Here is a 7,424-nt window from a genome sequence, read left to right as displayed (position 1 = left end):
TTTGGCCTAAAATTTTCATTTGGTCTTGTTTTAATTTTGCCACATCTCCTTTCTGTTGGTTTTTCATTTGCCTGTTACAATTTTGCAGGCAGTTTCTTTATTTTTAACTTTCCCCCTCCACTTTGTTTGAAATATATTTAGCTAGATTTTTTTTCAGCCAAGCTTATAATTCCTTGGCTTTTAATTGTGAGAACCAATAGTTCACATAAGTTTTAACTAATCATTTTTTATTACTTTATTTTATATTCATTATTTAATGTATTTTTTTTTTAATGGAAGACTGTAACAAGGAAGAGCCAGTTTTGACTCCATGTTGGATCTGTTTCTTTGACTTTAACCTTTGCTTTTCATTGGTTTTATTATTATAATCATACATAATGGCCTGTGTCAGGGAACTCTGCCCCTCTGCCTGAATGTTAAATTAAAGTGCCTTTGTTCAGCTCACAGGCAGACAATCTGACCCTGCCCACCTGTGAATGGTTGCAGAAAAGAAGAAATTAACACTTCCCCTCTCCAATGCTGGCCAAGCCAGGCAAAACTAATGGCCTTTTTTTTAAATAGATCTTTATTGGAGTATGACTGCTTCATAATACTGTGTTAGTTTCTGTTGCATAACAAAGCGAATCAGCCATATGCATACACATGTCCCCATATGCCCTCCCTCTTGAGCCTCCCTATCCCATCCCTCTAGGTCAATGCAAAGCACAGAGCCGATCTCCCTGTGCTACGCTGCTGCTTCCCACCAGCCAACTATTTTAAATTCGGTAGTGTATATATGTCGATGCTACTCTCACTTCGCCCCAGCTTCCCCCTCCCACCCCATGTCCTCAAGTCCATTCTCTATGTCTAACTCTGTATTCCTGCCCTGCACTAGGTTCATCACTACCTTTTTCTTTTTTTTAGATTCCATATATATGTGTTAGCATACAATATTTGTTTTTCTCTTTCTGACTTACTTCACTCTGTATGACAGACTCTAGGTCCATCCACCTCACTAAATAACTCAACTTCGTTCCTTTTGATGGCTGAATAATATTTCGTTGTATATATGTGCCATATCTTTATCCATTCCTCTGTCGATGGACATTTAGGTTGGTTCCATGTCCTGGCTATTGTAAATAGTGCTTCAATGAACATTGTGGTAAATTTCTCTTTTTGAATTATGGTTTTCTCAGGGTATATGCCCAGTAGTCGATTGCTGGGTCATATGGTAGTTCTATTTATAGTTTTTTAAGGAACCTCCATACTGTTTTCTATAGTGGTTGTATTAATTTACATTCCCACCAACAGTGCAGGAGGGTTCCCTTTTCACCACACACTTTCCAGCATTTATTGTTTCCAGATTTTTTGATGATGGCCATTCTGACTGGCGTGAGGTGATACCTCATTGTAGTTTTGATTTGCATTTCTCTAATAATTAGTGATGTTGAGCATCTTTTCATGTGCCTCTTGGCCATCTGTATGTCTTTCTTGGTGAAATGTCCATTTAGGTCTTCTGCCCATTTTTTAATTGGATTGTTTGTTTCTTTGATATTGAGCTCCATGAGCTGTTTGTGTATTTTGGAGATTAATCCTTTGTCTGTTGTTTCATTTGCAAATATTTTCTCCCATTCTGAGGGTTGTCTTTTTGTCTTGTTTATGGTTTCCTTTGCTGTGCAAAAGCTTTTAAGTGTCATTAAGTCCCATTTGTTTTTTTTTTTTTGTTTTGTTTTTATTTCTGTTACTCTAGGAGGTGGGTCAAAAAGGATCTTGCTGTGGTTTATGTCAAATATTGTTATTCCTGTATTTTCCTCTAAGAGTTTTATAGTGTCTGGTCTTACATTTAAGTCTTTAAACCATTTGGAGTTTATTTTTGTGTATGGTGCTAGATAGTGTTCTAATTTCATTCTTTTACATGTAGCTGTCCAGTTTTCCCAGCACCACTTATTGAAGAGGCTGTCTTTTCTCCATTGTATGTTCTTGCTTCCTTTGTCATAAATTAGGTGCCCATATGTGTGTGGGTTTATCTCTGGGCATTCTATCCTGTACCATTGATCTATAGTTCTGTTTTTCTGCCAGTACCATACTGTCTTGATTACTGTAGCTTTGTGGTATATTTTGAAGTCGTAAGCCTGATTCCTCCAACTCCGTTTTTCTTTCTGAAAATTGCTTTGGCTATTTGGGGTCTTTTGTGTTTCCATATGAATTGTTAAGATTTTTTGTTCTAATTCTGTGAAGAATGCCATTGGTAGCTTGATAGGGATTGCATTAAATCTGTAGATTGCTTTGGGTAGTATAGTCATTTTCACAATATTGAATCTTGCAATCCAAGAACATGGTATATTTCTCCATCTATTTATGTCATCTTTGATTTCTTTCATCATTGTTTAATAGTTTTCTGAGTACAAGTCTTTTGCCTCCTTAGGCAGGTTTATTCCTAGGTGTTTTATTCTTTTTGTTGCAACGGTAAATGGGAGTGTTTCCTTAATTTCTCTTTTTGATTTTTCATTATTGGTTTATAGGAATTCCAGAGATTTCTGTGCAATAATTTTGTATCCTGCAACCTTACCAAATTCATTGATTTGTTCTAGTAATTTTCTTGTGGCATCTTTAGGATTTTCTATGTATTTTCATGTCATCGGCAAACAGTGATGGTTTTACTTCTTCTTTTCCAATTTGTATTCCTTTTATTTCTTTTTCTTCTCTGATTGTTGTGGCTATGACTTCCAAAACTATGTTGAATAATAGTGGCAAGAGTGGACATCCTTGCCTTGTTCCTTATCTTAGTTTTTCATCATTGAGTATGATGCTTGCTGTGGGTTTGTCATATATGGCCTTTATTATGTTGAGGTAGGTTCCCTCTATGCCCACTTTCTGGAGAGTTTTTATCATAAATGGTGTTGAATTTTTTCAAAAGCTTTTTCTGCATCTATTGAGATGATCATAAGGATTTTATTCCTTAATTTGTTAATGTGGTGTGTCACATTGATTGATTTGTGTATATTGAAGAATCCTTGCATCCCTGGGATAAATTCCACTTGATCATGGTGTATGATCCTTTTAATGTGCTGTTGGATTCTGTTTGCTAGTATTTTGTTCAGGATTTTTGCATCTATGTTCATCAGTGATATTGGTCTACAATTTTCTTTTTTGTGATATCTTTTTCTGGTTTTGGTATCAGGGTGACCGTGGCTTCATAGAATGAATTTGAGAGTGTTTCTCCCTGTGCAATTTTTTGGAAGAGTTTGAGAAGGGTTGGTGTTAGCTCTTCTCTAGATGTTTGATAGAATTCATCTTTGAAGCTATCTGGTCTTGGATTTTTGTTTGTTGGAAGACTTTCAATTATGGTTTCAATTTCATTACTTGGGATAGGTCTGTTAATATTTTCTAATTCTTCCTGGTTCAGTCTTGGAAAATTGTACCTTTCCAAGAATTTGTCCATTTTTTCATGGTTGTCCATTTTATTGGTATATAGTTGCTTGTAGTAGTCTCTTATAATTCTTTGTATTTCTGCAGTGTCAGTTCTGATTTTCCTTTCTCATTTCTAATTTTATTGATTTGCGTCCTCTCCCTTTTTTTCTTGATGAATCTGGCTAAGGGTTTATCAATTTTATCTTCTCAAAGAACCAGCTTTTAGTTTTATTGACCTTTGCTATTGTTTTCTTTGTTTCTATTTCATTTATTTCTGCTCTGATTTTTCTGATTTATTTCCTTCTACTGGCTTAGGGTTTTCTTTGTTCTTCTTTCTCTAGTTGCTTTACGTGTAGAGTTAGAGTGTTTATTTGAGAATTTTCTTGTTTCTTGAGGTGAGATTGAATTGTTATAAAGTTCCCTCTTAGAACTGCTTTTGCTGTTTCCCATAGGTTTTTGGTTGTCGTGTTTTCATTGTCATTTGTTGCTATGTATTTTTTTATTTCTTCTTTGATTTCTTCAGTGATCTCTTTGTTATTTAGTAGTGCACTGTTAAGTCTCCATGTATTTGTGTTTTTTACAGTTTTTTTCCTGTAATCAATTTCCAATTTCATGGCATTGTGGTTTTAAAAGATGCTTGATACGACTTCAATTTTCTTAAATTTTCTAAGGCTTGATTTGTGACCCAAGATGTGATATATCCTGGAGAATGTTCCGTGTGCACTTGAGAAGAAAGTGTATTCTGCCACTTTGGGGTTGAATGTTCTATAAATATCAGTTAAATCTATCTCGTCTGTTGTGTCATTTAAAGCTTGTGTTTCCTTATTTATTTTCTGTTTGGATGATCTGTCCATTGGTGTAAGTGGGGTGTTAAAGTCCCCTACTATTATTGTGTTACTGTTGATTTTTCCTTTCATGGTTGTTAGCATGGGCCTTATGTATTGAGGTGTCCTGTGTTGGGTTCTTAAACTTTTATAGTTATATCTTCTTCTTGGATTGATCCCTTGATCATTATGTAGTGTCCTTCCTTGTCTCTTGTAACATTCTTTATTTTAAATGTATTTTATCTGGTATGAGTATTGCTACTCCAGCTTTCTTTTGATTTCCATTTGCATGGAATATCTTTTTCCATCCCCTCACTTTCAGTCTGTATGTGTCCCTAGGTCTGAAGTGGGTCTCTTGTAGACAGCATATTTATGGGTCTTGTTTTTGTATCCATTCAGCCAGTCTGTGTCTTTTGGTTGGGGTATTTAGTACATTTACATTCAAGGTTATTATCGATATGTATGTTCCTATTACCATTTTCTTAATTGATTTGGGTTTGTTTTTGTGGGTCTTTTTCTTCTCTTGTGTTTCCCGCCTAGAGAAGTTTCTTTAGCATTTGTTGTAAAGCTAGTTTGGTGGTGCTGAATTCTCTTAGCTTTTGCTTGTCTGAAAAGCTTTTGAATTCTCCATCGAATCTGAATGAGATCCTTGCTGGGTAGAGTAATCGTGGTTGTAGTGTTTTCTTTTTCATCACTTTAAGTATATCCTGCCACTCCCTTCTGGCCTGCAGAGTTCCTGTTGAAAAATCAGCTGATAACTTTATGTGGATTCCTTTATATGTTATTTTTTGTTTTTCCCTTGTTGCTTTTAATATTTTTTCTTTGAATTTAATTTTTGTTAGTTTAATATGTGTCTTTGTGTGTTTTTCCTAGGGTTTATCCTGTATGGGACTCACTGTGCTTCCTGGACTGGGGTGACTATTTCCTTTCCCATGTTAGGGAAGCTTTCGACTATCATCTCTTCAAATATTTTCTCAGATCCTTTCTTTTTCTCTTCTTCTTCTGGGACCCCTATAATTCAAATGTTGGTGCATTTAGTGTTGTCCCAATGGTCTCTGATAGTGTCTTCTTTTCATTCTTTTTTTTTGTATTCTGCTCCTCAGCATTTATTTCCACCATTTTGTCCTCCAGCTCACTTATTCGTTCCTCTGCCTCAGTTATTCTGTTATTGATTCCTTCTAGTGTATTTTTATTTTAGTTATTGTGTTGTTCATCTCTGTTTGTTTGTTCTTTAGTTCTTCTAGATCTTTGTTAAACATTTCTTGTATTTTCTCAATCCGTGCCTCCATTCTATTTCTGAGATTCTGGATCTTCTTTACTATCATTACTCTGAATTCTTTTTCAGATAGATTGCCTACTTCCTCCTCATTTATTTGGTCTTATAGGTGTTTACCTTGATCCTTCATCTGTGTCATAATTTTTTGCTGTCTCGTTTTTTTTTTTTTTCTGAGTGGGATTGTTTTCCTGTATTACTGGTTGTTTGGCCTGAGGCTTCCAACACTGGAGTTTGTAGGCTACTGGGTAGAGCTGGTCCTTGGCACTGAGATGAGGACCTCCGTGAGACCTCAGTCCAATGAATATCCCCTGGGGTCTGACGTTCTCTGTTAGTCCAGTGGTTTGGACTCGGCACTCCCACCGCAGGAGCTTCAGCCCGACTCCTGGCTCATGAGCCAAGGTCCTACAAGCTGCATGGGATGGAAAAAAAGAGAACAATAACAAAGTAAAAAATAAAATTAGACCAGGAAACTAACAGATATGTTAGAAAGAATATAAAAATAAAAATATAGATGAATCAACAACTGGAAGGTACATCAGTACCATAATAGTAAAAAAGAGGAGGAGGGAAAAGAAAAGGAAAAAAAAAAGAAAGAAAAACAAAGGGGGAAAAGGCTTTGGCTGTGGAGGTTGGGACCTAATAAGGGCGAGGTTTGTCAGTGGGCTAGGCCTATGCTTAGGACCCACAGGCTGGAAAAGTCCCTGGGGGCTGTGTGGGGTGGGGCTTAGGCTAAAGGAACAGAAGGGGCCCATGCCCCCTACCCCTGGTCTCAGAGGGCAGGGGACCTCACCTGGGAGCCCAGCAGGCTTCCTGGGCTCGTGTGGGTGGGGCAAACGCCCTCCTCTCCTCTCCTGCTTCTCTGGTCTGGGAAAGTCCCTCCCACCTACCTCTCCTGATCTCCCCTGCCTCCCTCCTATGCCCCGAAGGACCCACACGGCCTGGAGGGGGATTTGGGGGGCAGGGAACTGGCCTGGGAGGTCAGCAGGCTCCCTATGCCCGAGTGGGTGGGGCAAACGCCCTCCGCTCCTCTCCTGCTCCTCATGGAGGTCCCCTCCTGCCTGCCTCTCCTGATCTCCCCAGCCTCAGGGGCATCGATCCTGTCTGGCCTCCACTTCTCCTCCCCCCTCAGTCCCCCCACATCCTACCGATTTACTTGAGGGTTCCTCCCGTCTCCATGGGTGTCAGAGTCCCCCAGCAGTGGCCGGCAGGTGCCCTAGTTGTCGGGAGACGCTAACTCCACGTCTTCCCACACTGCCATCTTGACTCTGCCTCATGGCCTTTTTACTTTAGCTCCTCACCTCCTCCCCCTCTCTGTTCTATAAGAAACGGGCATCCAGACCCTGATAAGATGTTTTTTGGGGGACACTAGTCTGTCATCTTCTCGGTCTGCCAGCTTTCTGAATAAAGTCGTTATTCCTTGCCTCAACACCTTTTCGCCCAATTTATTGGCTGTTGTGCGGTGAGCAGAGTGAGCTTGGACTCGGTAACAAGACTAATCCAAGGGATCCTGAAAACACAGGAGTTTGAGGAAGTAAGAAAAGAGGAGGCAGAAAGGAAGAAATTAACAATGAAATAATTCAAGAAAAGTCTCCAGAACTGAAGTGTTTTTAGGTTAAAAGGGATCATACACTGTTCAACAGAATGGATGAAAAGAGACCCACATCAAGCCACATGACTTGAAATTACACAATACTGGATAAAAGGGAAGATCCCAGCAGCTTCTGAAGAATTAAATCTGGTAACATACAAAGGACTGAAAACAAGGATGGGTTTAGACTTCTAAAAACATCAGTTGTGGAGCCATGTCTTTAAATGTTGAAGGAAAGTCCTTTCCCATATAGAAGCCCTTTCCTTCTTGTGTGGGTGAGATGGAGAAGAAAGAAAAGGGAGAAAGGAAGTGCCCGAAGTAAAACAAGTGGCTCCTGATCTACCAT

Source organism: Eubalaena glacialis, chromosome 12, assembly GCF_028564815.1.
Source record: "Eubalaena glacialis isolate mEubGla1 chromosome 12, mEubGla1.1.hap2.+ XY, whole genome shotgun sequence".
In the NCBI taxonomy this organism is placed as follows: Eukaryota; Metazoa; Chordata; class Mammalia; order Artiodactyla; family Balaenidae; genus Eubalaena; species Eubalaena glacialis.
The sequence above is the reverse complement of the archived record's forward strand: the minus strand, read 5'-3'. Positions refer to the sequence as shown.